Below are 16467 nucleotides of genomic sequence, written 5' to 3' on the forward strand. Positions count from 1 at the left end.
GGGTAATAGCCAGAGCTTGACGGAATAAAATGGAATAACTGGGAAAGTAAGTGTCGTAGAGGGATGAAAGTGGTGTCTACGGGGGGGTTTCGGGGTGCTCCGGACACCCTGGTGAAGACCCCATGTCGATAGCACCAACGGTTCTGGACTTGGTGTAAATGGGTCCAAATTTGACGGAATAAAAAGGTCAAAGTGGCAGATAGGAGTGTCCGATCGGGCCGATTCCACCACCACTGTACTCAGCAGGCCCTGCCGGGTCGTTCGACACGCAGCATGGCAGGGATCGGTGACATAACATGTAGCAGTTTCCCTTCACAGAAGCGTCTGCAGCAGGTGGGTGGAGGAGGAGGCAGCAGAACCAGGCCTTTGGAGCACTGTGTCATCTCCTGGTCCTGATGCTTTGAATCTCCCTCTCTGTCTGTCTGTCTGTCTGTCTGTCACACACACACACACACACACAGAAGCTGGTCAAGTGCTGTGCAACTGGGATTGCACCTGTCGTCCACAGGAGGGCGCCTAGCTGGGAAGTCCAGTACATTCCATATTAAAGTTGTTGCAAGTGCATTTTTTGTGTAAAAGACAGACACACACACACACACACACACACACACACACACACACACAGTAAGGTCTGAAGTGCAAAATTTGAATTACATTCCTTTGTATCTCTCCCTCTCTCTCTCTCTCTCTCTCTCTCTCTCTCTCTCTGTCTCTCTCTCTCTCTCTCTGTCAACACACACACACACACACACACACACTCACACACACCAAAGCACACAGACAGAAGCTGGTCACAACTGCTGTGCAACTGGGATTGAACCAGGGGGGCTCCCTCTGCTGGCTCAATGCGGTACAAAGTGTCAGAAGCTGTTAGATATCTGCTTTTGACAATCAATTGCACCTGTCATCCACAGGAGGGCGCCTAGCTGGGAAGTCCAGTACATTCCATATTAAAGTTGTTGCAAGTGCATTTTTTGTGTAAAAGACAGACACACACACACACACACACACACACACACACACACACACTGTAAGGTCTGAAGTGCAAAATTTGAATTACATTCCTTTGTATCTCTCCCTCTCTCTCTCTCTCTCTCTCTCTCTCTGTCTCTCTCTGTCTCTCTCTCTCTCTCTCTCTCTCTGTCAACACACACACACACACACACACACACACACACACACACACACACACTGTAAGGTCTGAAGTGCAAAATTTGAATTACATTCCTTTGTATCTCTCCCTCTCTCTCTCTCTCTCTGTCTCTCTCTCTCTCTCTCTGTCAACACACACACACACACACACACGCACACACACACGCTCAATGGAGTATAAAATAAAGACCGGGGCAGTTCTCTCACTGGAGTCTCTTAGAGTGGAGGCTGCCCTTGCTAGCAAGAAGTTCTGTGTGTTTCTCTTCTCTGAGTCTTTACTGAAGAAGTGTTTTATAACATTTTCCTTAACAACTGACATGTGTTTTTTGTGTAAAAGAGAGAGAGACACACACACACACACACACACACACACACACACACACACTCACACTCAGCGGCTCAGAGATGAGGGAAAAACAACAGAAATCAGGATAGATTTTAATGTCAGGAGATGCCCTGTGATGCTGGGGCCATTGTGTAAGATTGGAATGTGTACCAGTGGCTGGTGGGTGGTCCTTGAAGGTCCCGGGAGGAGGCGGCGAGGAGGCAGCGGGTGGCTGGGCTTCGGCCTTGGCCCAGGAACGTCATTTATTCTGCGTGGTGCCGCGTGTGCCCTGTGCAGCTTCGATGTGTGCGGCTGACGCTCTGTGGTTCCTGTTCCTGTCATAAAAGGCCCTGTACAAGGGGATAAGAAATGCATCATTGGTTACCAAAATAAAACAGTGTCTTTCTGCCTGTGTCATTCTGTTTGGTTTCTTTGAGCGTTTGTTTCTTAAATACACAGCAAGTGTCACTCTCTCTCTCTCTCTCTCTGTCACACACACACACACACACACACACCAAAGCACACACACCAAAGCGCGCACACACACACACACACACCAAAGCGCGCACACACACACACACACACACACACACACACAGACACAGACACTGTGAGGTTTGCAGTGCAAAATTTGAATTTTAGTGCATGGTGATTTGTCTCCCTCCAGTGGCCCACGGCAGGTATGATGAGGCTTAAATGATAGGTTATGGGGAAAAAGCCAGGAGAGGATGGGACAAAAGTGGAATAACTGAAAAAGTAAGAGGTGTAGAGGGCTGATGTTGGTGTCTAGGTGGGGGTTTTGGTGGGTGCCGGACGCTGTGGCGAAGAGGCCACGCCGATGGCTTCTTCGGTTCTGGAGATATGGCGAATCGGACCAAAAAGGATGGGACAAAACGGTCCCAGTCGGAGAAAGGAAGGTGCAGAGGGCCTGGGTCCACCACCACTGTACTCAGCAGGCCCTGCCGGGTCGTTCGACACGCAGCATGGCAGGGATCGGTGACATAACATGTAGCAGTTTCCCTTCACAGAAGCGTCTGCAGCAGGTGGGTGGAGGAGGAGGCAGCAGAACCAGGCCTTTGGAGCACTGTGTCATCTCCTGGTCCTGATGCTTTGAATCTCCCTCTCTGTCTGTCTGTCTGTCTGTCTGTCACACACACACACACACACACACACACACACACACACACACACAGAAGCTGGTCAAGTGCTGTGCAACTGGGATTGCACCTGTCGTCCACAGGAGGGCGCCTAGCTGGGAAGTCCAGTACATTCCATATTAAAGTTGTTGCAAGTGCATTTTTTGTGTAAAAGACAGACACACACACACACACACACACACACACAGTAAGGTCTGAAGTGCAAAATTTGAATTACATTCCTTTGTATCTCTCCCTCTCTCTCTCTCTCTCTCTCTCTCTCTCTCTGTCTCTCTCTCTCTCTCTCTGTCTCTCTCTCTCTCTCTCTGTCAACACACACACACACACACACACACACTCACACACACCAAAGCACACAGACAGAAGCTGGTCACAACTGCTGTGCAACTGGGATTGAACCAGGGGGGCTCCCTCTGCTGGCTCAATGCGGTACAAAGTGTCAGAAGCTGTTAGATATCTGCTTTTGACAATCAATTGCACCTGTCATCCACAGGAGGGCGCCTAGCTGGGAAGTCCAGTACATTCCATATTAAAGTTGTTGCAAGTGCATTTTTTGTGTAAAAGACAGACACACACACACACACACACACACACACACACACACACACACACTGTAAGGTCTGAAGTGCAAAATTTGAATTACATTCCTTTGTATCTCTCCCTCTCTCTCTCTCTCTCTCTCTCTCTGTCTCTCTCTCTCTCTCTCTCTCTCTGTCAACACACACACACACACACACACACACACACACACACTCAATGGAGTATAAAATAAAGACCGGGGCAGTTCTCTCACTGGAGTCTCTTAGAGTGGAGGCTGCCCTTGCTAGCAAGAAGTTCTGTGTGTTTCTCTTCTCTGAGTCTTTACTGAAGAAGTGTTTTATAACATTTTCCTTAACAACTGACATGTGTTTTTTGTGTAAAAGAGAGAGAGACACACACACACACACACACACACACACACACACACACACACACACACACACACACACACACTCACACTCACAGGCTCAGAGATGAGGGAAAAACAACAGAAATCAGGATAGATTTTAATGTCAGGAGATGCCCTGTGATGCTGGGGCCATTGTGTAAGATTGGAATGTGTACCAGTGGCTGGTGGGTGGTCCTTGAAGGTCCCGGGAGGAGGCGGCGAGGAGGCAGCGGGTGGCTGGGCTTGAGCTGTGGATCAGGGACGTCATTAATTCTGCCTGGTGCTGCGTGTGCCCTGTGCAGCTTGGATGTCTGCCGCTGACGCTCTGTGGTTCCTGTTCTGCTGATCTCCTGGTCCACACACGGCTTCAGGGTGTACTGTACAAGGGGAGAAGAAATGCATCATTGGTTACCAAAATAAAACAGTGTCTTTCTGCCTGTGTCATTCTGTTTGGTTTCTTTGAGCGTTTGTTTCTTAAATACACAGCAAGTGTCACTCTCTCTCTCTCTCTGTCACACACACACACACACACACACACACACACACACACACACACACACACACACACACACACACACACACACACACACACACACACACACACACACACACACACACACACAGTGAGGTCTGCAGTTCAAAATTTGAATCTCAGAGCTTGGTGTTTTTGTCTCCCTCCAGTGGACAAATGCAGGTATGATGAGGGTTGGTTAGGTTAGGGGGTAATAGCCAGAGCTTGACGGAATAAAATGGAATAACTGGGAAAGTAAGTGTCGTAGAGGGATGAAAGTGGTGTCTACGGGGGGGTTTCGGGGTGCTCCGGACACCCTGGTGAAGACCCCATGTCGATAGCACCAACGGTTCTGGACTTGGTGTAAATGGGTCCAAATTTGACGGAATAAAAAGGTCAAAGTGGCAGATAGGAGTGTCCGATCGGGCCGATTCCACCACCACTGTACTCAGCAGGCCCTGCCGGGTCGTTCGACACGCAGCATGGCAGGGATCGGTGACATAACATGTAGCAGTTTCCCTTCACAGAAGCGTCTGCAGCAGGTGGGTGGAGGAGGAGGCAGCAGAACCAGGCCTTTGGAGCACTGTGTCATCTCCTGGTCCTGATGCTTTGAATCTCCCTCTCTGTCTGTCTGTCTGTCTGTCTGTCACACACACACACACACACACAGAAGCTGGTCAAGTGCTGTGCAACTGGGATTGCACCTGTCGTCCACAGGAGGGCGCCTAGCTGGGAAGTCCAGTACATTCCATATTAAAGTTGTTGCAAGTGCATTTTTTGTGTAAAAGACAGACACACACACACACACACACACACACACACACACACACACAGTAAGGTCTGAAGTGCAAAATTTGAATTACATTCCTTTGTATCTCTCCCTCTCTCTCTCTCTCTCTCTCTCTCTCTCTCTCTCTGTCTCTCTCTCTCTCTCTCTGTCAACACACACACACACACACACACACACTCACACACACCAAAGCACACAGACAGAAGCTGGTCACAACTGCTGTGCAACTGGGATTGAACCAGGGGGGCTCCCTCTGCTGGCTCAATGCGGTACAAAGTGTCAGAAGCTGTTAGATATCTGCTTTTGACAATCAATTGCACCTGTCATCCACAGGAGGGCGCCTAGCTGGGAAGTCCAGTACATTCCATATTAAAGTTGTTGCAAGTGCATTTTTTGTGTAAAAGACAGACACACACACACACACACACACACACACACACACACACACACTGTAAGGTCTGAAGTGCAAAATTTGAATTACATTCCTTTGTATCTCTCCCTCTCTCTCTCTCTCTCTCTCTCTCTCTGTCTCTCTCTGTCTCTCTCTCTCTCTCTCTCTCTCTGTCAACACACACACACACACACACACACACACACACACACACACACACACTGTAAGGTCTGAAGTGCAAAATTTGAATTACATTCCTTTGTATCTCTCCCTCTCTCTCTCTCTCTCTGTCTCTCTCTCTCTCTCTCTGTCAACACACACACACACACACACACGCACACACACACGCTCAATGGAGTATAAAATAAAGACCGGGGCAGTTCTCTCACTGGAGTCTCTTAGAGTGGAGGCTGCCCTTGCTAGCAAGAAGTTCTGTGTGTTTCTCTTCTCTGAGTCTTTACTGAAGAAGTGTTTTATAACATTTTCCTTAACAACTGACATGTGTTTTTTGTGTAAAAGAGAGAGAGACACACACACACACACACACACACACACACACACACACACTCACACTCAGCGGCTCAGAGATGAGGGAAAAACAACAGAAATCAGGATAGATTTTAATGTCAGGAGATGCCCTGTGATGCTGGGGCCATTGTGTAAGATTGGAATGTGTACCAGTGGCTGGTGGGTGGTCCTTGAAGGTCCCGGGAGGAGGCGGCGAGGAGGCAGCGGGTGGCTGGGCTTCGGCCTTGGCCCAGGAACGTCATTTATTCTGCGTGGTGCCGCGTGTGCCCTGTGCAGCTTCGATGTGTGCGGCTGACGCTCTGTGGTTCCTGTTCCTGTCATAAAAGGCCCTGTACAAGGGGATAAGAAATGCATCATTGGTTACCAAAATAAAACAGTGTCTTTCTGCCTGTGTCATTCTGTTTGGTTTCTTTGAGCGTTTGTTTCTTAAATACACAGCAAGTGTCACTCTCTCTCTCTCTCTCTCTGTCACACACACACACACACACACACACCAAAGCACACACACCAAAGCGCGCACACACACACACACACACCAAAGCGCGCACACACACACACACACACACACACACACACAGACACAGACACTGTGAGGTTTGCAGTGCAAAATTTGAATTTTAGTGCATGGTGATTTGTCTCCCTCCAGTGGCCCACGGCAGGTATGATGAGGCTTAAATGATAGGTTATGGGGAAAAAGCCAGGAGAGGATGGGACAAAAGTGGAATAACTGAAAAAGTAAGAGGTGTAGAGGGCTGATGTTGGTGTCTAGGTGGGGGTTTTGGTGGGTGCCGGACGCTGTGGCGAAGAGGCCACGCCGATGGCTTCTTCGGTTCTGGAGATATGGCGAATCGGACCAAAAAGGATGGGACAAAACGGTCCCAGTCGGAGAAAGGAAGGTGCAGAGGGCCTGGGTCCACCACCACTGTACTCAGCAGGCCCTGCCGGGTCGTTCGACACGCAGCATGGCAGGGATCGGTGACATAACATGTAGCAGTTTCCCTTCACAGAAGCGTCTGCAGCAGGTGGGTGGAGGAGGAGGCAGCAGAACCAGGCCTTTGGAGCACTGTGTCATCTCCTGGTCCTGATGCTTTGAATCTCCCTCTCTGTCTGTCTGTCTGTCTGTCTGTCACACACACACACACACACACACACACACACACACACACACACAGAAGCTGGTCAAGTGCTGTGCAACTGGGATTGCACCTGTCGTCCACAGGAGGGCGCCTAGCTGGGAAGTCCAGTACATTCCATATTAAAGTTGTTGCAAGTGCATTTTTTGTGTAAAAGACAGACACACACACACACACACACACACACACAGTAAGGTCTGAAGTGCAAAATTTGAATTACATTCCTTTGTATCTCTCCCTCTCTCTCTCTCTCTCTCTCTCTCTCTCTCTGTCTCTCTCTCTCTCTCTCTGTCTCTCTCTCTCTCTCTCTGTCAACACACACACACACACACACACACACTCACACACACCAAAGCACACAGACAGAAGCTGGTCACAACTGCTGTGCAACTGGGATTGAACCAGGGGGGCTCCCTCTGCTGGCTCAATGCGGTACAAAGTGTCAGAAGCTGTTAGATATCTGCTTTTGACAATCAATTGCACCTGTCATCCACAGGAGGGCGCCTAGCTGGGAAGTCCAGTACATTCCATATTAAAGTTGTTGCAAGTGCATTTTTTGTGTAAAAGACAGACACACACACACACACACACACACACACACACACACACACACACTGTAAGGTCTGAAGTGCAAAATTTGAATTACATTCCTTTGTATCTCTCCCTCTCTCTCTCTCTCTCTCTCTCTCTGTCTCTCTCTCTCTCTCTCTCTCTCTGTCAACACACACACACACACACACACACACACACACACACTCAATGGAGTATAAAATAAAGACCGGGGCAGTTCTCTCACTGGAGTCTCTTAGAGTGGAGGCTGCCCTTGCTAGCAAGAAGTTCTGTGTGTTTCTCTTCTCTGAGTCTTTACTGAAGAAGTGTTTTATAACATTTTCCTTAACAACTGACATGTGTTTTTTGTGTAAAAGAGAGAGAGACACACACACACACACACACACACACACACACACACACACACACACACACACACACACACACTCACACTCACAGGCTCAGAGATGAGGGAAAAACAACAGAAATCAGGATAGATTTTAATGTCAGGAGATGCCCTGTGATGCTGGGGCCATTGTGTAAGATTGGAATGTGTACCAGTGGCTGGTGGGTGGTCCTTGAAGGTCCCGGGAGGAGGCGGCGAGGAGGCAGCGGGTGGCTGGGCTTGAGCTGTGGATCAGGGACGTCATTAATTCTGCCTGGTGCTGCGTGTGCCCTGTGCAGCTTGGATGTCTGCCGCTGACGCTCTGTGGTTCCTGTTCTGCTGATCTCCTGGTCCACACACGGCTTCAGGGTGTACTGTACAAGGGGAGAAGAAATGCATCATTGGTTACCAAAATAAAACAGTGTCTTTCTGCCTGTGTCATTCTGTTTGGTTTCTTTGAGCGTTTGTTTCTTAAATACACAGCAAGTGTCACTCTCTCTCTCTCTCTGTCACACACACACACACACACACACACACACACACACACACACACACACACACACACACACACACACACACACACACACACACACACACACACACACACACACACACACACACACAGTGAGGTCTGCAGTTCAAAATTTGAATCTCAGAGCTTGGTGTTTTTGTCTCCCTCCAGTGGACAAATGCAGGTATGATGAGGGTTGGTTAGGTTAGGGGGTAATAGCCAGAGCTTGACGGAATAAAATGGAATAACTGGGAAAGTAAGTGTCGTAGAGGGATGAAAGTGGTGTCTACGGGGGGGTTTCGGGGTGCTCCGGACACCCTGGTGAAGACCCCATGTCGATAGCACCAACGGTTCTGGACTTGGTGTAAATGGGTCCAAATTTGACGGAATAAAAAGGTCAAAGTGGCAGATAGGAGTGTCCGATCGGGCCGATTCCACCACCACTGTACTCAGCAGGCCCTGCCGGGTCGTTCGACACGCAGCATGGCAGGGATCGGTGACATAACATGTAGCAGTTTCCCTTCACAGAAGCGTCTGCAGCAGGTGGGTGGAGGAGGAGGCAGCAGAACCAGGCCTTTGGAGCACTGTGTCATCTCCTGGTCCTGATGCTTTGAATCTCCCTCTCTGTCTGTCTGTCTGTCTGTCTGTCACACACACACACACACACACAGAAGCTGGTCAAGTGCTGTGCAACTGGGATTGCACCTGTCGTCCACAGGAGGGCGCCTAGCTGGGAAGTCCAGTACATTCCATATTAAAGTTGTTGCAAGTGCATTTTTTGTGTAAAAGACAGACACACACACACACACACACACACACACACACACACACACACACACAGTAAGGTCTGAAGTGCAAAATTTGAATTACATTCCTTTGTATCTCTCCCTCTCTCTCTCTCTCTCTCTCTCTCTCTCTCTCTCTGTCTCTCTCTCTCTCTCTCTGTCAACACACACACACACACACACACACACTCACACACACCAAAGCACACAGACAGAAGCTGGTCACAACTGCTGTGCAACTGGGATTGAACCAGGGGGGCTCCCTCTGCTGGCTCAATGCGGTACAAAGTGTCAGAAGCTGTTAGATATCTGCTTTTGACAATCAATTGCACCTGTCATCCACAGGAGGGCGCCTAGCTGGGAAGTCCAGTACATTCCATATTAAAGTTGTTGCAAGTGCATTTTTTGTGTAAAAGACAGACACACACACACACACACACACACACACACACACACACACACTGTAAGGTCTGAAGTGCAAAATTTGAATTACATTCCTTTGTATCTCTCCCTCTCTCTCTCTCTCTCTCTCTCTCTCTGTCTCTCTCTCTCTCTCTCTCTCTCTGTCAACACACACACACACACACACACACACACACACACACACACACACACACACACACTGTAAGGTCTGAAGTGCAAAATTTGAATTACATTCCTTTGTATCTCTCCCTCTCTCTCTCTCTCTCTGTCTCTCTCTCTCTCTCTCTGTCAACACACACACACACACACACACGCACACACACACGCTCAATGGAGTATAAAATAAAGACCGGGGCAGTTCTCTCACTGGAGTCTCTTAGAGTGGAGGCTGCCCTTGCTAGCAAGAAGTTCTGTGTGTTTCTCTTCTCTGAGTCTTTACTGAAGAAGTGTTTTATAACATTTTCCTTAACAACTGACATGTGTTTTTTGTGTAAAAGAGAGAGAGACACACACACACACACACACACACACACACACACACTCACACTCAGCGGCTCAGAGATGAGGGAAAAACAACAGAAATCAGGATAGATTTTAATGTCAGGAGATGCCCTGTGATGCTGGGGCCATTGTGTAAGATTGGAATGTGTACCAGTGGCTGGTGGGTGGTCCTTGAAGGTCCCGGGAGGAGGCGGCGAGGAGGCAGCGGGTGGCTGGGCTTCGGCCTTGGCCCAGGAACGTCATTTATTCTGCGTGGTGCCGCGTGTGCCCTGTGCAGCTTCGATGTGTGCGGCTGACGCTCTGTGGTTCCTGTTCCTGTCATAAAAGGCCCTGTACAAGGGGATAAGAAATGCATCATTGGTTACCAAAATAAAACAGTGTCTTTCTGCCTGTGTCATTCTGTTTGGTTTCTTTGAGCGTTTGTTTCTTAAATACACAGCAAGTGTCACTCTCTCTCTCTCTCTCTCTGTCACACACACACACACACACACACACCAAAGCACACACACCAAAGCGCGCACACACACACACACACACACACACACACCAAAGCGCGCACACACACACACACACACACACACACACACAGACACAGACACTGTGAGGTTTGCAGTGCAAAATTTGAATTTTAGTGCATGGTGATTTGTCTCCCTCCAGTGGCCCACGGCAGGTATGATGAGGCTTAAATGATAGGTTATGGGGAAAAAGCCAGGAGAGGATGGGACAAAAGTGGAATAACTGAAAAAGTAAGAGGTGTAGAGGGCTGATGTTGGTGTCTAGGTGGGGGTTTTGGTGGGTGCCGGACGCTGTGGCGAAGAGGCCACGCCGATGGCTTCTTCGGTTCTGGAGATATGGCGAATCGGACCAAAAAGGATGGGACAAAACGGTCCCAGTCGGAGAAAGGAAGGTGCAGAGGGCCTGGGTCCACCACCACTGTACTCAGCAGGCCCTGCCGGGTCGTTCGACACGCAGCATGGCAGGGATCGGTGACATAACATGTAGCAGTTTCCCTTCACAGAAGCGTCTGCAGCAGGTGGGTGGAGGAGGAGGCAGCAGAACCAGGCCTTTGGAGCACTGTGTCATCTCCTGGTCCTGATGCTTTGAATCTCCCTCTCTGTCTGTCTGTCTGTCTGTCTGTCACACACACACACACACACACACACACACACACACACACACACACACAGAAGCTGGTCAAGTGCTGTGCAACTGGGATTGCACCTGTCGTCCACAGGAGGGCGCCTAGCTGGGAAGTCCAGTACATTCCATATTAAAGTTGTTGCAAGTGCATTTTTTGTGTAAAAGACAGACACACACACACACACACACACACACACACACAGTAAGGTCTGAAGTGCAAAATTTGAATTACATTCCTTTGTATCTCTCCCTCTCTCTCTCTCTCTCTCTCTCTCTCTCTGTCTCTCTCTCTCTCTCTCTGTCTCTCTCTCTCTCTCTCTGTCAACACACACACACACACACACACTCACACACACCAAAGCACACAGACAGAAGCTGGTCACAACTGCTGTGCAACTGGGATTGAACCAGGGGGGCTCCCTCTGCTGGCTCAATGCGGTACAAAGTGTCAGAAGCTGTTAGATATCTGCTTTTGACAATCAATTGCACCTGTCATCCACAGGAGGGCGCCTAGCTGGGAAGTCCAGTACATTCCATATTAAAGTTGTTGCAAGTGCATTTTTTGTGTAAAAGACAGACACACACACACACACACACACACACACACACACACACACACACTGTAAGGTCTGAAGTGCAAAATTTGAATTACATTCCTTTGTATCTCTCCCTCTCTCTCTCTCTCTCTCTCTCTCTCTGTCTCTCTCTCTCTCTCTCTCTCTCCCTCTCTGTCAACACACACACACACACACACACACACACACACACACACACACACACACACACACACTGTAAGGTCTGAAGTGCAAAATTTGAATTACATTCCTTTGTATCTCTCCCTCTCTCTCTCTCTCTCTGTCTCTCTCTCTCTCTCTCTGTCAACACACACACACACACACACACGCACACACACACGCTCAATGGAGTATAAAATAAAGACCGGGGCAGTTCTCTCACTGGAGTCTCTTAGAGTGGAGGCTGCCCTTGCTAGCAAGAAGTTCTGTGTGTTTCTCTTCTCTGAGTCTTTACTGAAGAAGTGTTTTATAACATTTTCCTTAACAACTGACATGTGTTTTTTGTGTAAAAGAGAGAGACACACACACACACACACACACACACACACACACACACTCACACTCAGCGGCTCAGAGATGAGGGAAAAACAACAGAAATCAGGATAGATTTTAATGTCAGGAGATGCCCTGTGATGCTGGGGCCATTGTGTAAGATTGGAATGTGTACCAGTGGCTGGTGGGTGGTCCTTGAAGGTCCCAGGAGGAGGCGGCGAGGAGGCAGCGGGTGGCTGGGCTTCGGCCTTGGCCCAGGAACGTCATTTATTCTGCGTGGTGCCGCGTGTGCCCTGTGCAGCTTCGATGTGTGCGGCTGACGCTCTGTGGTTCCTGTTCCTGTCATAAAAGGCCCTGTACAAGGGGATAAGAAATGCATCATTGGTTACCAAAATAAAACAGTGTCTTTCTGCCTGTGTCATTCTGTTTGGTTTCTTTGAGCGTTTGTTTCTTAAATACACAGCAAGTGTCACTCTCTCTCTCTCTCTCTCTGTCACACACACACACACACACACACACCAAAGCACACACACCAAAGCGCGCACACACACACACACACACCAAAGCGCGCACACACACACACACACACACACACACACACACACAGACACAGACACTGTGAGGTTTGCAGTGCAAAATTTGAATTTTAGTGCATGGTGATTTGTCTCCCTCCAGTGGCCCACGGCAGGTATGATGAGGCTTAAATGATAGGTTATGGGGAAAAAGCCAGGAGAGGATGGGACAAAAGTGGAATAACTGAAAAAGTAAGAGGTGTAGAGGGCTGATGTTGGTGTCTAGGTGGGGGTTTTGGTGGGTGCCGGACGCTGTGGCGAAGAGGCCACGCCGATGGCTTCTTCGGTTCTGGAGATATGGCGAATCGGACCAAAAAGGATGGGACAAAACGGTCCCAGTCGGAGAAAGGAAGGTGCAGAGGGCCTGGGTCCACCACCACTGTACTCAGCAGGCCCTGCCGGGTCGTTCGACACGCAGCATGGCAGGGATCGGTGACATAACATGTAGCAGTTTCCCTTCACAGAAGCGTCTGCAGCAGGTGGGTGGAGGAGGAGGCAGCAGAACCAGGCCTTTGGAGCACTGTGTCATCTCCTGGTCCTGATGCTTTGAATCTCCCTCTCTGTCTGTCTGTCTGTCTGTCTGTCACACACACACACACACACACACACACACACACACACACACACACACAGAAGCTGGTCAAGTGCTGTGCAACTGGGATTGCACCTGTCGTCCACAGGAGGGCGCCTAGCTGGGAAGTCCAGTACATTCCATATTAAAGTTGTTGCAAGTGCATTTTTTGTGTAAAAGACAGACACACACACACACACACACACACACACAGTAAGGTCTGAAGTGCAAAATTTGAATTACATTCCTTTGTATCTCTCCCTCTCTCTCTCTCTCTGTCTCTCTCTCTCTCTCTCTGTCTCTCTCTCTCTCTCTCTGTCAACACACACACACACACACACACTCACACACACCAAAGCACACAGACAGAAGCTGGTCACAACTGCTGTGCAACTGGGATTGAACCAGGGGGGCTCCCTCTGCTGGCTCAATGCGGTACAAAGTGTCAGAAGCTGTTAGATATCTGCTTTTGACAATCAATTGCACCTGTCATCCACAGGAGGGCGCCTAGCTGGGAAGTCCAGTACATTCCATATTAAAGTTGTTGCAAGTGCATTTTTTGTGTAAAAGACAGACACACACACACACACACACACACACACACACACACACACTGTAAGGTCTGAAGTGCAAAATTTGAATTACATTCCTTTGTATCTCTCCCTCTCTCTCTCTCTCTCTCTCTCTCTGTCTCTCTCTCTCTCTCTCTCTCTCTGTCAACACACACACACACACACACACACACACACACACACACACACTCAATGGAGTATAAAATAAAGACCGGGGCAGTTCTCTCACTGGAGTCTCTTAGAGTGGAGGCTGCCCTTGCTAGCAAGAAGTTCTGTGTGTTTCTCTTCTCTGAGTCTTTACTGAAGAAGTGTTTTATAACATTTTCCTTAACAACTGACATGTGTTTTTTGTGTAAAAGAGAGAGAGACACACACACACACACACACACACACACACACACACACACACACACACACACACACACTCACACTCAGCGGCTCAGAGATGAGGGAAAAACAACAGAAATCAGGATAGATTTTAATGTCAGGAGATGCCCTGTGATGCTGGGGCCATTGTGTAAGATTGGAATGTGTACCAGTGGCTGGTGGGTGGTCCTTGAAGGTCCCGGGAGGAGGCGGCGAGGAGGCAGCGGGTGGCTGGGCTTCGGCCTTGGCCCAGGAACGTCATTTATTCTGCGTGGTGCCGCGTGTGCCCTGTGCAGCTTCGATGTGTGCGGCTGACGCTCTGTGGTTCCTGTTCCTGTCATAAAAGGCCCTGTACAAGCGGAGAAGAAATGCATCATTGGTTACCAAAATAAAACAGTGTCTTTCTGCCTGTGTCATTCTGTTTGGTTTCTTTGAGCGTTTGTTTCTTAAATACACAGCAAGTGTCACTCTCTCTCTCTCTCTCTCTGTCACACACACACACACACACACACACCAAAGCACACACACCAAAGCGCGCACACACACACACACACACCAAAGCGCGCACACACACACACACACACACACACACACACACACAGACACAGACACTGTGAGGTTTGCAGTGCAAAATTTGAATTTTAGTGCATGGTGATTTGTCTCCCTCCAGTGGCCCACGGCAGGTATGATGAGGCTTAAATGATAGGTTATGGGGAAAAAGCCAGGAGAGGATGGGACAAAAGTGGAATAACTGAAAAAGTAAGAGGTGTAGAGGGCTGATGTTGGTGTCTAGGTGGGGGTTTTGGTGGGTGCCGGACGCTGTGGCGAAGAGGCCACGCCGATGGCTTCTTCGGTTCTGGAGATATGGCGAATCGGACCAAAAAGGATGGGACAAAACGGTCCCAGTCGGAGAAAGGAAGGTGCAGAGGGCCTGGGTCCACCACCACTGTACTCAGCAGGCCCTGCCGGGTCGTTCGACACGCAGCATGGCAGGGATCGGTGACATAACATGTAGCAGTTTCCCTTCACAGAAGCGTCTGCAGCAGGTGGGTGGAGGAGGAGGCAGCAGAACCAGGCCTTTGGAGCACTGTGTCATCTCCTGGTCCTGATGCTTTGAATCTCCCTCTCTGTCTGTCTGTCTGTCTGTCTGTCACACACACACACACACACACACACACACACACACAGAAGCTGGTCAAGTGCTGTGCAACTGGGATTGCACCTGTCGTCCACAGGAGGGCGCCTAGCTGGGAAGTCCAGTACATTCCATATTAAAGTTGTTGCAAGTGCATTTTTTGTGTAAAAGACAGACACACACACACACACACACACACACACAGTAAGGTCTGAAGTGCAAAATTTGAATTACATTCCTTTGTATCTCTCCCTCTCTCTCTCTCTCTCTCTCTCTCTCTCTCTCTGTCTCTCTCTCTCTCTCTCTGTCTCTCTCTCTCTCTCTCTGTCAACACACACACACACACACACACACACTCACACACACCAAAGCACACAGACAGAAGCTGGTCACAACTGCTGTGCAACTGGGATTGAACCAGGGGGGCTCCCTCTGCTGGCTCAATGCGGTACAAAGTGTCAGAAGCTGTTAGATATCTGCTTTTGACAATCAATTGCACCTGTCATCCACAGGAGGGCGCCTAGCTGGGAAGTCCAGTACATTCCATATTAAAGTTGTTGCAAGTGCATTTTTTGTGTAAAAGACAGACACACACACACACACACACACACACACACACACACACACACACACACTGTAAGGTCTGAAGTGCAAAATTTGAATTACATTCCTTTGTATCTCTCCCTCTCTCTCTCTCTCTCTCTCTCTCTGTCTCTCTCTCTCTCTCTCTCTCTCTGTCAACACACACACACACACACACACACACACACACACACACACTCAATGGAGTATAAAATAAAGACCGGGGCAGTTCTCTCACTGGAGTCTCTTAGAGTGGAGGCTGCCCTTGCTAGCAAGAAGTTCTGTGTGTTTCTCTTCTCTGAGTCTTTACTGAAGAAGTGTTTTATAACATTTTCCTTAACAACTGACATGTGTTTTTTGTGTAAAAGAGAGAGAGAGACACACACACACACA

At 49.0% G+C, this 16467-nt stretch overlaps 1 long non-coding RNA gene across 3 annotated transcripts; it reads right to left on the reverse strand.

Moving 5' to 3' along the window:
* LOC309721075 lies at positions 1-12503 on the reverse strand. 3 transcript variants are annotated; one of them, XR_014280647.1, is made up of 7 exons: positions 12452-12503; positions 10221-11199; positions 8023-8223; positions 5933-6901; positions 3739-4712; positions 1649-2617; positions 1-430 (listed from the first exon to the last, which is right to left on the reverse strand). It is a non-coding gene; the product is annotated as an uncharacterized lncRNA (long non-coding RNA). The 3 variants fall into 3 exon arrangements; XR_014280648.1 differs by having other exon boundaries at positions 3739-3939; positions 8023-9000; XR_014280649.1 differs by having other exon boundaries at positions 8023-9000.
* Positions 12504-16467: the final 3964 nt, after the last annotated feature.

The sequence above is a fragment of the Aulonocara stuartgranti genome (assembly GCF_965226115.1).
Source record: "Aulonocara stuartgranti genome assembly, chromosome: 13".
NCBI lineage: Eukaryota > Metazoa > Chordata > Actinopteri > Cichliformes > Cichlidae > Aulonocara > Aulonocara stuartgranti.